Consider the following 18348-nt stretch of genomic DNA (forward strand, 5'->3'; position numbering starts at 1 on the left):
CTTTTTATTTATTTATTTATTTATTTATTTAGTGTGTGTGGTCAGCTCAGCCCTCCAGGGGGCGGGGCTGGCTGGCATGTGGTGCTGGGGGATTGAACCGCAGTACCTGTGCTTTGCTTAGCTTAGCTTGTTCTAAGTAGGTGCTTTAGACCACTGAGCCATCTCACCAGCCCCTCTTATTACATTTCTAACCATCTGTGCTCTGCATAATTAAGGAAGTGTGGAGTCCTCATCACAGAGAGGATCCCTCATGGTTCTGATGCTTGCTGTGGGGCAAAGGAGGGGTACAATCTGTGCACCTCTATTGTTCCTCAGTTGCCTGCTGTGATCAGTGTTCTAAGGCCTCCAGGGCTTTCTGCCTCAGATGCTCATCCAAACACTGGATAGCAAAGGAGTCAGTATCCATGGTGTCCATGGCAAAGAAGTGGTGTGTGCACAGCATCCAGGTCAAGTCACCAGCTGTAAAATTGTACACGCTGCGCACATGGGCACCAGTGCAGGGGGGATAAGGTGCACCCTCATTAACGTCACCTCTGAGGTACTGCCACTTGACAAACCTGGCAACAGCCTGCATGTCAGACAGGTCATACTTGTGGCTCAAAGACAGAGAAACTGGGGCCTCAGAGACCCTTTGGATCATGGCCCAGAGGTACTCATCCAGGGGCCCACTCCACGAACTTTTGGATATCTTTGTTTTCCAGAACATAGCCCACATACTCCCTGCTGACCACAAAATAGGTACTTCCTGAGAAAATAGTGTTTTGAGTGGAGGTTGTGTTTTGGGGGTCCCTGTGTCTGTCACCTTCCCATCGATGACTGCATAACGCCTTTTCCACCTTTCTGCTTTATGGAATGGCATCTTTTCTGTTTCTAGACTGTTTTCTCCCATGAATAACTTAAGCTTCCTGACCATTTCGAGGTTGGTTTTATATTTTTTATTTATTTATTTATTTATTTATTTATTTATTTATTTATTTTGTGTGTGGCCAGCTCAGCCCACCAGGGGGCGGGCGGGCATATGGTGCTGGGGGATTGAACCGAAGTCCTTGTGCTTTGCTTGGCTTAGCTTGTTCTAAGTAGGTGCTTTAGACCACTGAGCCATCTCACCAGCCCTCCAGGTTGGTTTTAATAGGAAAATCCATCCCACAAAGATTGATCAAGTACTTCCAGCCTGCACTCATTCTGTAGAGATCCTTCATGCAGTTGAGGTCAGCCTGCACCCGGCTCCATGATGCATAGACCACGTTCTCCAACTGACTGGCCACAAAGACATTTCTGAAACAGGATGTGATGCCCTTCACTGCAGTTACAAAGGAGTCCTCTGATTTTTTTGTCCACATGGATGCAATAGAAATTCTGAGGCATATAAATGGCCCTTAGAAGCCTGTCAAGCATTTCAGTTTTGTGATGAACTACTATGGAATATGCAGTCAGGAAGCCTATCTTCTCTTTGCTAAAGTGTTCTGTTTTATGTTTGCGCATCTTGATGAAAGAAGTGCAGTCGCTGGTCATGTTGATATAATGAGATGGTGTCCACCAAGGGCATTTTCTAAATTTTGCTGTTAGCATTTCAAGCTTTGTTTTCTGAATTTAATCTACATCACTGTAATATTTTGGTGCAATTTATATTCCTACTAGGATTCTCTCCAACAAGTTCCAAGTGTCTGAGGCTTACAAATTCAAGTTCGGAACAAATTCTTAAGACAGTGAACATAACTAGGGCTAAAACAAGAATCATAAAATAGTATTTAGTGGGATAAGAAAAAAGTCTCCTTCGTAACTAATTCCTCAGCATTTCAAATGACAATGAGAGACTTCCTCACTAAGGGCAATTTTCTTTTTTTTTTTTTGTAACCCTCGGCCCCCACCCCCTTCAAAGGGCTATTTTCTAGACTGCAAACACCAGTGATCTTCTCTCCAATCTTCCCTCTGTTGCTGCTTGAAAAGCTGACAGACTGCATACAAAGGTATCTTGAAAGGCAGAATGGCACATTGAAAATTAAGGAGAATCTGGATCAGTCGGCTCAGGTTCCAGGGAACATCCGCAGCTGTTTCAGTCCCTCTCATACTACCAGGTTTCCTAAAGGTCCCAGGCATCCAGCAATGGCAATATTTCCATGAGCCTTTTAATCTGAGAGAGTGGGCCGGGCTCCACGCTTGTTGTCAGGGTTGGTGGCACACAGCAGCACCTCCACCTGGTAGCCCTTTATTAGAATTATTGACACATACTATGAATTAATGAGTTGCACTGTGACATTTCCATATGTGCATGTATCCTGGCTTGATCATACCCATACTGTCTTTTCTAACCTTCTCCTCTCTTTTCTGTTTTGTTTTTTGTTTGTTTGTTGAGAAAAGATCTCACTGTGCAGTGCTGACTGATCTGGAACTCTTAGTGATCCAGTCATGGTCCAATTAAGGGTGTGAGTGCTACACCCGCCCTAGGCAGGTATCCTGCACACAATATAGGGGACAGAATCTTGTCTTTGCTGTCTTCTGTTGCCATGTACCATCCTGCCTTGAAGCCAGTTGATTATGGGCTAAAACCTTTACAAACTGAGCTAAATAAACCTTTTTTCTTTTAACTTTGGGTGTGTGCTATTTTGTTGCAGCACTAGGGGAAAAGTAACTAATACAGTTGGTAATGAGAAATTCCCTTCATTATAGAAAGGGAATTTGCTATCAGGATTATTAATTTAATTCCATGTGAATAAGAACCTACATTTTCTAGCTTCCAAAAGACAAACTCAGAAATGGTTGTATGTTGCACTTACCAAGACCCAGTGAGACCAACTAAGCCATATGGCAAAGGCAAATGCAAAGGCATTGTGGGAGGGGAACCACAGATGGTCATACATTTTGGAGCCATGATTTGGAGCAGGTCATGAAAATGAGTGTGCCCCTCCCTGTATTGTTCATGTGTATCTCAGCCTTGTGTCTCCTCCCATGTTAATAGACTGTTTTCACAGTTTCTGCTGCTGTTGATTTTAGCACTTGCCTCAACTTTTTTCTCAACTCTTTCTTTTTTTTTGGTTTTTTTTTGTTGTTGTTGTTGTTGTTTTGCAGAACCGGGGATTGAACTCAGGCCTTTGCGCTTGCCAGGAAAGCACTTATTCCACTGAGCCATCTCCCCAGCCCCTTTCTCAATTCTTTCTGATTCAATTTTAGGGACTCTTCAAGTTTTATGGGATTCATTATGCCTTCAGATTAAAAAAAAAAATCTTATGCAATTTGTCATTAGATTTAATTTTTAAAAAATCTTTAGATAAAGAGGAGAATGACAAAAAAAAAAAAAAAGGAGAATACCTTCATAATGTCTTGCCTCAGATTATTATAGTTAAGAGAAACACTTGTACTTTTCAGTTCCCAACAAGAAAAAAAAAAAAAAAAAGAAAGAAAGAAAGAAAAAGAAAAGCTCAAGCAAGGTAGGGCAGAAGAGATGAAAAAGACACCTCTGTATCTCAGGACAGAGGTACTCAACAGATCCTAGAGCAGTGACAGCAAACGCTGTAGAGTTTTCATGTTACAAACAGCCCACCATGGCACTCGTGCCATAGATTTGCCACCACTGTCCTAGAGGACTTACAAACTCCATTTTCATCATTGTATCTACTGTATTTAATTACATAATTTCAGAAACTGGAAAAGCAGATGGATCACTTTAGTAGTGATAGTAGGAGTGGTTGAAAGGTTATCTTTGCCACTGATTTCTCTACTCTCACCCCATTTTTTGCTAACACTGGAGGGTACTTTAAGCATCAAAATGGGATGATTAATTGTAGTTCTTCTGAGGAGCAACTCATGGCCAAGTGTGAGAAACTGCACCTATCCTGAAAAGGATCACATCTTGAAAAGTAGACACTTGTCCTGGATTAAAGGCTGGAAGTGTTGGCAAAAGCAGAAAAGAAGCACTTCAAGAGGCATACTTCATCAGAAGCCATGTCACTTTAGAGCCATGTAGCAGCGACAACTGCAGCGAGGTCTACAGTCCTGAGATGAACATGAGATGGTTTTACAACTGGAAGACAACAAAGGAGGTCATAAAACATTTGGCTAAATGGTTTGTGGTGGCCTGTGGCTATAATACTAGCTTTCTGGAATATTGAGACAAGATGATGGCAAGTTTTGGCCCCATCTGGGAAACTTAAATGGACTTGATCAAAACTAAAAAATAAAAATAAGGCTGGGGATCTTGCACTGTGTAAAGGCCCTAGAACCAATTCCCAGTACCCCTCCCCACCAAAAAAGTTTTTTGGCCTGATTATATCTCTTGTATTTTTTTTTTTTTTTTTTTTTTTTTTTTTTTTTTAATGGAAGGGTCTACAAGGATGTTCAGGGTCTCACTACTAGAACGGACTTGTAGTGATCCGCCTGTTTACAGCCTCCCAAGAGCTGGGATTACAGGCACGCGTCACCATGCCCAATCTCAATCACTCTCTCAGCATGCCAGGGACAGGGCCAGTATGGCAGGCCCACTTGGGGATTGAACCCCTGGCCCCTGCAGCTGCTTGCAGTGCTTTAATCCACTGAGCTATTTGGCTGGCCCCCTAGAATTTTTTAAAAGACAATTTTTCCATATAAAATGATACAGAAAAACTGATAGAGTAATTAATGGCAGTCTTTCTTGATTGATGTCCTAAGTCCAAAAAAGCATTAATAATTGGATATCTGGAAGATAATCTTGAATAGATCTTTTAGAACTGGGAGGCTAGATAAAGCCAGATCCTGAAACACATACATGTTTTTCCCAGAATTTACTTTGCAATGACTGGTTTATGAGCAGTTGTAGATATTTAATGGCTGTGTTTTGACTGAAAAAATTTGCTGATGTGCTAAAGAAATACCACTGAGAGGCCCTGGGTTTGGATTTGCTCCATGTGTGAACCACTCTGACATTTTCTCTTGGGATGTTTTGGAGAGTGACTGAGTTATTCTTTCTCATATACATAGGGGTCAACAAATGGAATTCCCAATTCTGGTGCTTCATTCACACACACATTAAACATGACCTGGAGGCTGATAGGCTTATAGCTCATGAAAGATAAATTTGAGAGATAACTACCTAGGACTGGAAGCATGGAAAGATGAAGGGCAAAAGGAATGTCTGCTCCTGTTACTGCAGCTTTTAAATAGCACACCGGTGACATCTTATGGCTACTTCAATAAGGTCACTCTGAAACTGACATTCTGGAATGCCCACATGCAAAAATCTCATAGTTTAAGATATTGCCACAGATGTTTTCTCTAGATTCTTAGACTCATTGTTCTTATAATCTGGAGATTTCATAAAAGTGCTATGTCTACCTGCCTGAAAATACAATTACCATTGAACTATTCATACTACATAACTGCCGCACATGAGAAAGTGCCTGTTTTTATCATTCTAGGAACTGCACAAAACTTAACTTTTCAAGAACTCAGTTAAGGGATGCTAAAGGTAGGTTTTATAAAAGTAGTGATAAAAGTTGACACAGGGGTCTCACCATCCTGCAACTTCAGAAAAGATCCAAGAATCTCACAGAGACAAGTTTATAAAAATCCTGAAGAGTAGAGATGATTTTACCATATCTCACAAATTTTGGACAGTTTTTTCCACATAGAATGTTGGTTAAACCAGATTATAAAATGATCCCTTGGAGCTGGGCATGATGGTGTAGGAAGCTAAGGCATAAAGATTATAAGTTTGAAGCCAGCTGGGCAACTTAGCAAGACTATGAAAAAAGGAAGAAGACAGGAAAAAGAAAAAGGAAAAAAGATTAGGGCTTGGGGTGGGATATAGCTCGGTAAGTAGTACAGCATTTGCCAAGTATGCATAAGGCCCTGGACTCAATCACTAGAACTGCAAAAAATGGAAAAAAGTTCCCAAGAAATATTATACTCAACTGCTGAGGGAAAAAGTACAGGTAAGTTCTCCAAACATGACTATGTGCGTTTTCTTATCTGAGAGAGTGCCAAATCATAAGAGACTGTATTAGCATTTGAACTGTGATCTCTCTTGTGGCTTGTATCTAGATGTGCCCCCTTCCCCAAGCCTCATGCTTGGGAACATTTCAGAGTTGGCTGGATTTAAGGTGTGTGCTACTGGAATTACAGGTGTATGATTAGACTGTTTCTCCTCTTCCATACCCTCTGTCGTGCTGTCCTGCCTCAGAGCCAGCCAACTAAGGACTGCAACCTCTACAAACTGTGAACTAAAATAAGCCTTTCTTTTTTCAACTTTGTTGAGTGTTTTGTCTCAGCAACAAGAAAAATAACTTAGACAATCTCTTAGCTAAAATTAATAATTTATTTTTCTTTTTTCTTTTTTTCCTTTTTGCAGAACCAGGGATTGAACTCAGGCCCTTGCACTTGCCAGGGAAGTGTAAAATTAATAATTTATATAATTACAAAATATATTAAGGCAAAAAGAAACACCATTAAACAATATTCCTCAAAAATGAGAAAGAAAACAATATACCCATTTGACACTTGTACCCATAAGAATGGCTTGCATCTGGGAGTTGTGGATGAGGTGGATGGAAAACTAGATTTTCAAATTGTTTCTACTAAGTCAGACAACTCAGAACCACTCCCATGAACACAGAAATTGCAAAGGCCATCAGTGATCTCAACATGTCACTTAGCCACCCTACCAGAGTCTCCTAGATTATCACAAAGCTATCTTTGTGTATGTTAATTAAAACTTAAGATCTACTCTAGGGTTACTTACATCAGTGCTATGTAACACAGACACACTACTTGCTTCAAAGTATCCGTTAATCCAGTAACCTAGACTTCTTGCCTAACATCAATTGAAGTCTCAACTAAATTAATGAAAGCATCTTCACTATTTGTAACAAGATCACCTTCAAGTCTGAGGATAGTATGTTAGTATAATCTCTATTAACTGAAAGCACTCCAACTAGCTTATTAGCTAACCATGAAATGTTATTCTTTTGTCTTTATATTCACTAAAAGACTAGACTGGTTATATAATAAATTACTCTAGACACCGATGTGGAATTCACTCTTACCAAAAACAAAACATATTCAAGGGGATAAAATTTTGGCCCTCTCCAGAGCATGCCCAATGGCTGCAAATGAAAGGATAGAAAAACACATTGAAGCACTCATATTTGGAATACTTTATGACATTGTAATGTCATAAAAACAAATAATTTTCTTAACCTCCTTAGACCTTTCTATGTAAATGATCACAAAAGTGCATAAATTACTATCTGAAAGATAAAAGATGACTAGAATGGGGGAAATAGATACATCCTTGTGAAAGAGGCGGTTAGAGTGAGATTCACATCAGACTTCTCATAAGAAATACTGCAAACAAATAATGCAAAAAAAAATCTTTAAAATTTTAAGGAACAAACTTTTGAGTTCATAGTATGTTATCAACCACACAGTCATTCAAGTAAGGTCCTAAATACTCTGGTGAGATAAGAGGCCAGGAAATACAGTATATTAGGGCTGATGTTAAATAGAGTTTTGTTTTTTTTTTAAAAAAAAGACAGCAAAATTAGGGATTCATCTCAGATGTCATCAACATGGGTGATCATCATAAAGAGTAGTCTAGGGAATTCAGGAGTAAACATTTTGTGAACATACAGTAATCTGTCCTTACAAGGGATAGGCTGCAAGACCTATCCACCACCAACTGTAATAAAAGTTATTTGACTATTGTCTCTCACAAAAGTATTTGCCTGCAATGTCTTTATTCTCCTTTTTTAATGATATGATATATGCCACTGCCTGTGTGATGAAAGGGAATGGGTTATATGGTGAAGCACTGTGATAGCTACTATTGACCCTTTGCCAATACATCAGTAGAAGGACTTTCTTTTTTTTTTTTTTTTTATTTATGTGTGTGTGTGGCCAGCTCAGCCCACCAGGGGGCGGGGCTGGCTGGCATGTGGTGTTGGGGGATTGAACCGTGGTCCCTGTGCTTTGCTAAGCTTGTTCTAAGTAGGTGCTTTAGACCACTGAGCCATCTCACCAGCCCCAGTAGAAGGAGTTTCTACTTCAGATGGCCCTGGATCATCAAGCCATGACAAGATTGATGATTGGATGTCAGGAGTACATGATGATAATTTTGAGGGAATCCTTTTTTTTTTTTTGGCGGAACCAGGAATTGAACTCAGGGAAGTGCTTATTCTACTGAGCCATCTCCCTGGCCCCAATGGGGGAAGCCTTGATAGGGTTATTTTGATGAAGCTAATTTGAAGAACACTGTAGTCAGAATTTTTTTTTCTTTTCAACTTATTCAAGGGTTGTTATAGAGGTTAAAATCTATAATCACAGGTCAGTTCAATGCTGCTTTCTACCTATGGATATATTCCTTTTTTTTTTTTTTTTTTGGTCTTTTTGAGACAGGATCTCACTATTCAGTTCAGGCTGATCTTGAACTCACTAGGTAGCTCAGGTCAGCCTCAAACTCGCAACAACCTTCCTGCCTCAGCCTCCCAAGGTCTGGGATTACAGGCATGAGCCACCATGTCTGGTTATTTTAACCTGCCTTTCTCTGTCTGTTTATCTGTCTGTCTGTCTCTGTCTCTCTCTGTCTCTGTCTCTGTCTCTGTCTCTGTCTGTCTTCAGGATGTTCTTCCATCTCTTCATCTAGCAGATCAGCAAATTCTTCACCAAATTGTCTTGTGTAATGAGTTTCCTAACTTGTCCATTGACCCATAGGAAGCCTTTAAAATAATTTCATACTTCATATCAATTGCAGCTTAGGTGAATGTCATTGTATCTGTAGTAGTGAATGATTTCTAGCATTTCCTTGTAGGAGTTCCTTCCAGGTTCTCATCTCAGTCCAAGAAGTCAACATTTGTAATCCCAAAGATATGTTATTGGAATCCCACTAAGTTAATTGCGATCTACCACTTCCAGTGCAACCCATAGCGAAAGACACTGAAACATATCTTTAATTATTGGGGAGCCAAGGGTTCCTAAGTCCAGCCACAAAGATGGCTTTCTAGAACAAAGAGGCTGACCCAGAGCCACACCCAGATTTTATTCAGTGGAGGAAGAGTGGCTTGAGGAAGAATGACTGAGAATTGTGGGAAATAGGTGACTACCGTAAGCTGAGCTGGGTAGGTAGCCTACATTTACTTCCGCCATATGCAGAGAAAATAATTTGCATTATGCTATTGAGATAGTCTCTAGTGTTTCGGGGGTCTGGTGCTTCATCTCTGATGTGTAATCTTTCAAGGCCCAGGAAGTCATAGCCTCTATCTTTAGGCTTAATCCCAGCCATCAGCAAGGAGCACTGGCTTTTCATCCTGTTTCAACTCAGGATGAAAAAAGCTCACATTAAAAGCAGCAGGTGTGGGTTATCAGGGAAACATGCATGCCACCTTCAAAGACTACCACCAGCACGTTGGCTGGACCAATATACATTACTTAAGGCCAGTTAAAGGGATAAAGAGAAGTCCTAGCTAGCTGTGTACATATCAATACAAGGAAATAGGGTAAGGCACAGCCAAATGGAGACAATTGCACTTCTTTCAAGGAGAGCTGCTTAGGTGATTCTCCACACTGCCTTATGTCCAGATTAGAGGCTTCATTAAATGCTGATTGAATATGACCAAATTCAAAGCAGATATCTATACTCTTAATATTAAAAAAAAATGTCCTCATCAAGGAGCTGAAACCGTGAAGTTTATTGAAAGGTTAAAAAAATATATAACCTCAATATATTTTTCTGTTTTTTTTTTAAAGGGTCTACATGGTCTCACTATGCAGATTGGACTCATAGTCATCCACCTGTGTTTGACCTCCCAAGAGCTGGGATTACAGGCACACACACCATCATATCCAGTCTCAAGGGCTCAGTGTGCCCTGGGGGGCGGGGCCAACCCTGGCCACTGGGCTCTGCCTAAGCAGGCGCCTTAGTCCGCTGAGCTATCTGGCTGGTTCAACATTTCCATTTTTATTTTATTTTATTTATTTATTTATTTTTTGCAGAACCGGAGATTGAACTCAGGCCCTTCCACTTGCCAGGGAAGCGCTTATTTCACTGAGCCATCTCCCCAGCCCCAATATTTCCCTTTTTTTTTTTTTTTTTTTTTTTGCGGAACCAGGGATTGAACTCAGCCCTTACACTTGCCAGGCAAGTGCTTATTCCATTGAGCCATCTCCCCATTTCCATTTTTATAGCAAACATTCAGGATGGTCATGTGCAACATTATTAATAGTACCTTAAATTAAGCTCTTCATATTTCACATAGTTTTTGTTTATGGAATGAAGCATTAGTGAACCATTCTATAAACAAGATGACTTTCTTATTATGCTTCCAGAACATAGGTAGGTAAGTGTTATTTTTGTTTTTACACGTGTATGGATTCTTTTTTTCACTGACAATATTTTTATCATATGTGTACATGATATATAATAACTATATTCATCCTGGAAAATTAGTACATCTACATATTGCATCTTAATCATTTTTGCTTCCCTTTCCCCTCCCCACACTCCCATCTCCCCAATCTCTAGGACCCCTGTCCATTCAGAGCATGGACTCTACATTGTGCCTAGCTTTATCATATGGCCTGCAGCATTGCCACATTGAAACAGATGTGTCCATCCATGTTTTGTACCCTGGTACTCCCTTTTCACTTTTATGAATGTAGGGTCTACTGAGCATCTCTGAGGAGAGTTTGCTTTCATTGCAATTCAAGATTTGGTTCAGGTGGTATTCTTTCTCTTTAATTTCTTCAACTTTGCTGAAAACTGGTAGCATTTCATTGGCCTATGTAGCCTCTCCCCCAAACCATGGACCTCTGGGAACCTGATGGGAGTTTAGTCACCTCTCAAGTTTTCTTTTATGTCTCAGCCCAGCAACAAATCTAGATCTACCAATTCTTGCTGCAAGGAAGCAAGAATTAAGGATCCAACTTTTACAGATCCTACCCGAGGTACCGTATCCTAAACTTCCTAGCTCTGGAAGTGCAAAGGATTGGTCACCTTTGAGTTTCCTCAGGTCCCCAAGCAAGGAGGTAAGTGGGTTTTTTTTGTTTTTTGTTTCTGTATTTTTCAGTAAGGTTCTACAAGGTCTACAGGATCTCACTATGTAGATAGGACTTGTAGTGATCTGCCTGTGTTCAGCCTCCCAAGTGCTGGGATTACAGGTGCACGCCACCATGCTCAGTCTCAATCCATCTCAGCGCACCCCAGGGGCAGGGCCAGCACGGCACACTGGGGATTGAATCCCCCCCTCCCCACAACTGTCTGCCTAAGCAGGCGCTTTAATCTGCTGAGCTATTTGGCCAGCCCAACAAGGAGGTAGTTTTAACCAGGTGTGTAATGACTTCCAAGGGGCAGACACCTGGAAGCAGGGTAGAGAAGGGACTAAGACACATAGCTTCTAATTTCTCCCAAAAGGCATTTGCAAGAGTACTTCCAGCTGCCACTTGACACTTGGGCTTTTAGACACCAGCAGATGTATAGGAGCTTGAAGAGAAATTCAGGTAACTGCTGAGCTCTCTCCCACAGCTCACCTGAGCATGCATCCAGAGTTGGTATTTCTTTTTAGGAAGAAGTTTTTTCATGAACAGAATTTCCAAACCTCTACAGCTTCTACCTAGGAAACTACCATAAGCTACTTGGCTCTGGGAACTGCAGAGACTTGCCATTCCACCAACAGGAGATGGCTTTTTTAATGGTAATTTGAGTATTTCCAGAGCTCCACCCTTAGGGTCAGTGAAGAGGAAGGGCTAATATGCACATCTCTCTGGTTCTCCCTAGGGAGCTTGTCTGTACAGAACTCCAGCAGCCATTGGAGGTTGGGCTTATACTTAGACTGCACTGGGCAGCAACTGGCCTGACAAACAACAGAAGTCTGGGGTCCTGATTGGGAGTTTGAGCATGTTTGGAGCCTTTTGCTCAAGGTCACTGGACCAATAATGTCAGGTTTGTAAATATTCTCAGAAAGGCATCTGTCTATGTAGTGAACACCACAACTTTTACAGCCCCCAGGGGATTGATAATTGGTGGGTGAGAACAGGAGGTTATGGGCCTCAAACTTTGTTTTCCTTGAGCAAGCTGTGCCTGTAAATATGCAGAACTCAAAAAGCAATGCATCAGGGTAGTCGGGGGTGGCAGGAGTGGGTCATGTATGGGTCCTAATGATGGTTAGGAATGGCAGCATGAACTCAAGGATCTCACAGCTTCTGGGAAACTATTTGGTGGACAGATAGGAAAGCTGCTTTTTAACTCAACTGTCTCATGTGAGAGAGCCTCAAGTTTCCCAGAGATGAACCCTCATTTCTCTAAGGTTGCAGCCCAGGCAGAACCCAAGCCTGAAGAGAACAGCCTGAGGCAGCCAGTGTCCTGAGAACACAGGTCTGAGGCACAAGGGAGCCCCACTGGGAGGAGGGGCTGCTGTCCTTAGTGCTGACAGCCATGCAGGCATTTTACCTGCAAGGGGATGAAGCTGATGTCGAGCAGCTTTCCTGGCAGGCCCCCCTATGTTTTCTGCAGAAACATTCCATGGCCACTGACTCCTACTTCTACTCCTCCAGGAGGAGCTTTTGCTTTGATCCAGTGGTCTCTAACACATGGACTTAGAGCTGGAATGAAAAAAATCTTTGCAGAGGTCAGTGGATTAGACTGAGAGTTGCAGATTTAACATGGTACATGGAACCCAGATTCACTTTATTATTTATTTACTTAGGTGGAATTGGGGATTGAACTTAGACCCTTGCACTTGCCAGGGAATCACTTATTCTACTGATCCATCTCCCCAGTCCCCCAGATTCACTTTATGGAAGTATCTGACATTTCCAAAAACCTGCATGAACCCCAGCCCACTCCTGTCCCCCTTGTATAAAACCAAGCACTAGACCTCAGAAACCTCTTCAGTTTTCATGACCTCACTGGCCATGCCATCAACCTGGCCAGCTGGTTTGAAGGAAACAACTTAGCTGGGAAGAGAGGAAGAAACTATCACTTCTGGAGATCACATCCATGGGGCTGCTGTACCACATGAAGACCCGATGAGCCTGAGGCAAGCCTGGCCAAAGGAGAGGCCTAGGCAGGTCTGAGAAGGTAGCTTGTAGTTCCAGCTCAAAGCTACAAAGTTGGGCTGGAGAAAATCCCAGGATCAGATTCCAAGCCATCACTGCAACAAAGTGGGGCTTCAGGATCAGGAACCACACTGGCCAGCCAGCTAGGCTCCAGAACAGCCTAACTTTGTCTCTTATACTTTTTTTGGTCTGATATTAGTGAGCCACCTATACTGCCTTTTGGTTGTTCTTTTCATGGACTATCTTTTATTTTTAAAATTTTTAATGTTTTTATTAGTATATGTTTGCAGTACAAAGTGATTATATTCATCACAGGGAGTTGGCATATGTACATAACATATCTTAAATCTTTTTTAACCAGTGGAATAGATTAGAAGATGCAACAACTAGAAACATACTCAGCCACCTTATTTTTGGTAAAAGGGCTAAACACATTCCCTAAAAGAAACATAGCCTCTTTAATAAATGATGCTGGAAAAACTGGCTTTCCACATGCTGAAGGCTAAAATTAGACCCATGTCTATCACCATGCACTAAACTACAGTAAAAAAGGATCAAAGATTTAAATATTAAATCTGAAACACTAAAACTCCTGGAGTAAAAAGTAGGTAGAGACATAGGGGTAGGTAGAGAGTTCATGAACAAAAACCAAACTGCACAGGAAACACAGAAGAATCAACTAGGATCTCATCTTTTTGAAAAATTTCTTCACTTCAAAAGAAATAACCAACAGAATAAAAATAAAAGCCACAAACTTGGGAAAAAAACTGTAAACAACTGCCCCTCTGACAAAGATCTTCTTCTATATAGGACATATAAAGAATTAAAAAAATATCAGGCCTCCAATATTCAGGCACAATCCAAAAATGGGCATATGGCAACAATAATAAGCTTCTCTTCTGGAGGATTAACAACCTAAGTTTGCAGACCAAAAATTAGAGAAAAAGGAGGGCCACAAGGAAAGCCAACATTCTGGCCCTAGCCTCCCAAGGTCAATTAAGACTCAGGACATATGAGAACTTGTACTGTAATGTCACATAACTCAGTAGTGTCCCAAATTTTCTGATCAAGGAGATTATGGGGCCAAAGAGGAAAGTGATCGATGATGTAGAGTGTGCCTCAGGAGAGTCACATGGAGAGAAAACATTCTTTCAGGCTTTCACAGAGAGCACATTGGCCAAGCAATGGCTGTGACTCATCCACATGGCTGACACTGACAAAGCATCTACAATCTGAGGTACAGGGTCTTGGAATAAATCCTGAGGGGATTTGACTGGCCTTATCAGATCCAAAAGCTACAACTTTTGTCACATAGGTCTTGCTTTATTTTGGTCTTAACCATCCAGCAGAAAACTATAAAAATGAAGTACAAGAAATAAAGCCATGTTGTTATGTTGAGCTATAGGGAACTCAGGTCAACAACTTCTGACATTGCCAGTCAAGTGGAAGACCCAGTACTATTATGGTCTACTGGACTATTTTGGAATATTTTACTGAGTTCACACACCTATAATATTTAAATAATGGAACTAAACAAAAAAAGGGGATATAGATGAATGTCTATTTTGTATCTGTGTATTCAAAATGGTTAGGATAGATATATAGCTACATTCTCTTAATTCAAGGAATAGAGGGATTTGTTCTAATAGAGTTTGTAAATAGGATATCATGTCTGCATCTTGTACAGCAAATAACCACTAGGAAGGCAGTATGCAATGTGTTAATTATTGAAACTGCCCTACCAATTTGATTTGAAACTGTCTCATTGCTATTTATTTCTCAATAAAATTATGGGGAAAAATGGGTATATGAGATGAATACACATTTCTCAGATGAAGAAATACAAATGGCAAATATATGAAAAAATGTTCAGCATTTTTCATTGGTCATTTGAGAAATGCAAATTAAAACAACACTGAGATTCCATCTACCCCAGAAAAAGTGGCTATCATCAAGAAGTCAACCAATAACAAATGCTGCAGGGACTCAGGGAAAAAGGAACACTTCTCCACTGTTGGTGGGAGTGAAGACTGGTACAGCCATTTTGGAAATCAGTGTGGAGATTCCTCAGAAAGCTAGAATTGGAGGTCACATTCAATCTAGCTATTCGCCTCCTGGGTATTTTTCCAGAAGTACCAAAAACATCATACCACAGCAATTCATGCACACCCATGTTTAGCAGCACAATTTGGCATAGCTAAATCTTGGAAGCAACCCAAATGCCCATCAACTGAGGAATGGATAAAGAAAGTTGTAGTATTTTTACACAATGGAGTATTATTAAGTTATTAAAAAGGAAAAATTTCAGGCTTTTATAAGTAAATGGATGCATTTAAGAGACCATACTCTTAAATGAAATAAATCAGACCCATATGTGCAAACATTGTATTATCTCCTTAATGTAAGAACCTGAAAGACTAAATAAAATCTGAAGGTTACCATAGATACTGTGAAAAGGAACAAACCTGTTCAAAAGGAATTATTGAGATTAGGAGAAAGACAGGAGAGGGAATGGGGGAAAGAAATGTATCTATGTATGCAAGCTAGATGGTTTGGATAATTGTGCTGGTCTGTGGAAAGGAGAAGTTAATGCATTTTTTTTTTGTTTTCTTTTTTGTAGTTTTTTTTCGCCTTTTAATTCTTACAACACTTTCTTTTTTCTTTGTTCTTCCAATTTTGCAATCATATATCATAATTTGAACAACTAATTTGAAGACAAACAATACAACAAATATTGTCAAATTCATATTTTTTGTTTAGTGAAATTCTGTATTTATAATATTTTCTGTCTTAATACTAATTTTTACTCTCCTTAAAAATAAAAAAATTAAAATGAATCTTTTTTAATTTCCTTCCCTCCCTCCCTTTGTAGTCAGGTTTATAAGGGAAAGATTTAATACAGGACATATAATTTATAGAATTATTTTATAATATTCACCCCAAAAGTCAAGTGAAAAAGATTGTGGGAAATCTGGCCACACACTAGAGCCCAGAGAATCTAGCGAGGTCCTATGTCCCACAGCAATGTCCTGCATGAGTCCAGATGAAGAGCCCACGGCAGTGTCCACATGTATCCAACTGGATGCCTAGAGCCCATGACAACGTCTCATGCAAATCTATATCAAGGATCTGCATTGGGAAGATCCAAAGGTGGATCCAGCGGTGGAGGTTAGAAAGTCTGTTAAAGAGAAGTAAAGGATCTGTACCAGCAGGCTGAGGGATCTCCACTGGATCCAGTAAGTGATGCTTAAAGCTACCCTAAAAAACCCCTTAGCCATCCTTAGCAAGGGCAAGGACCCATGCTCATCCAGTGATGCAAACTGTCAAATTTATATTAGGAAAACCAGCATGACAAGCTTCTCCAGGAGAATCAACAGCCCATCATCTTCCCCTCTCCCCCCGTTCTTCTTTTGTGCTGTTGGAAACAATCTTCACATTGTACCGTGCTGATTCAGTTCATCTGGGTGTTATAAACTGCCCATTAGTTAATCCACCATACCCATCTGTTCATCTCTTGGACTCCTCCAGTTCTTTATGTACATGTTTGTAGTAAATAATAATGTTTCTCACGGGGCTATTGGTACATGTATACAACACTTTCCGATTCCTTTTCTAAAATTCCCATTGCCTTCCCTACCCATTATCTTTTTGTCCCATTCCCATATGCAAAAGGTCTATCATGTTATTTCCTTTTATAGTTCTTATTATCTTTCTTTCTTTTTCTTTTCTTTTTTAATGCAATTCAGACAGGCCTTGAGCTCACTTTGTAGCCCAGACTAAACTCAAATTCACAATGATTCTCCTATCTCAGCCACTCAAGTGCTAGGATTAAAGGTGTGTACCACCATGCCTGGCTTCCTATTAGCTTTCATTTTACTCTTCATTTACATTTTGAGTTTCTCATGTAAGAGACTATATAATATTTAATCTTGTGTGTCTGATTCATTTCCCTTTACATTATGGTCTCAAGGTGCATCCATTTTCCTATGAATGTTTTGTTTATCCTTCTTTATGATGAGGTAGTACTTTAGTGTGTGCACATGTCACATTTTCTTTACACATTCATCTGTTGACAGGCAAATGGGCTGCTTCCAAAATTTAGCTACTGTGAGTTGTGCTGCTGTAAAAACAGGTACGCATACATTGCTGTAATATGATATCTTTAATTCTTTCTAAAGATGCCTAGAAGTGGAATATCTAGATCAAATGCAATCTCTGGTTTTAAGTTTCTGAGAAAACTCCATACTGATTTCCTTAGTGCTTATACTAGTTTACATTTCCACCAACAATGTAGAAAGGTTTCTTAGTCCTTATAGCCTCACGGGCATATATTATTATTTGATTTCTTAGTGATAGCCATTCTTTCTAGAATAAGGTAGAATCTAGAGTTTTTAAATTTTCATTTCTCAAATGGACAGTGATGCTGAGCATTGTTTTCACTTATTTACTGGTTATTTCTATTTCTTCTTCAGAGAAGTGTCTATTCATTTCTGTTGCCCACTTTTTGATTGGGTCTTTTGTCTTGGGGCATCTAATTTTTTTTAGTTCCTTATATATTCTAGATGTTAGTCATATGTCTGAGGAATAGCTGGCAAAATGTTTTTCCTGTTCTCTTCATTCTACTGGTTGCTTCCTATCAGTGACCCTTGTAAGTGAACCCAGTCTCCTTTTTGATGCTAGGATACAAAGAAAAACTCAGAGGCAAGCTAAAAGTGAAACAGGGAACTGGGATGGTCAATGCTAAGCCAGTAAAGACCCCCAAACATCAAGCCATTGTATTTACTGGTTGAACAATGTAGAATAGGTAAAGGAGGTTATGTGTGGTTGCTAGGAATAAGAGTCTCACACAGACTGGACTTATAAAGGAGGAAACAAAACATTTTTGCATGAAGAACAGAACTAACTAATTTTTCAAGTAAAATAAACTACATTCTGGGAAATACATTTGGGAAGAGTCACTTGTCCTCAACTGTTGTGTTGTCACATATCAGAATCCATAGCTTCAAAGACTGTATCTCTGGTCTCTGCTGTGGCCACTGGCAGGGAGAAAATGCTAATCGCCATCTGCAGTGCTCTCCTGAGACATGTAGGCTTTGGGCTGACTCACTACAAGCCAGCTGCGGGGTTAACGCTTTACAGCCTGCACTACTTAGAGCATGCTCTGGGCATAATCAACAGAATGGTTTCCTGTAGGTTTTTTTTTTTTTTTTTTTTTTTTTCTGTGCGCAGCAGATTTTTAATTTGACATGACCTCATTTGTTGATTCTTAGTGTTATTTTTTATGCAGCTGGGATTCTGTGCAAAAAGTCCTTGGCTACACCTAGGACTTGA

General features: G+C 40.2%; 1 pseudogene; it reads right to left on the bottom strand.

Annotated features, from left to right (window-relative positions):
• Positions 1-328: 328 nt before the first annotated feature.
• Positions 329-1795, bottom strand: LOC101562128 (annotated as a pseudogene).
• Positions 1796-18348: the final 16553 nt, after the last annotated feature.

The sequence above is a fragment of the Octodon degus genome, unplaced genomic scaffold, assembly GCF_000260255.1.
Source record: "Octodon degus isolate 3935 unplaced genomic scaffold, OctDeg1.0 scaffold00133, whole genome shotgun sequence".
Classification (NCBI taxonomy): Eukaryota; Metazoa; Chordata; class Mammalia; order Rodentia; family Octodontidae; genus Octodon; species Octodon degus.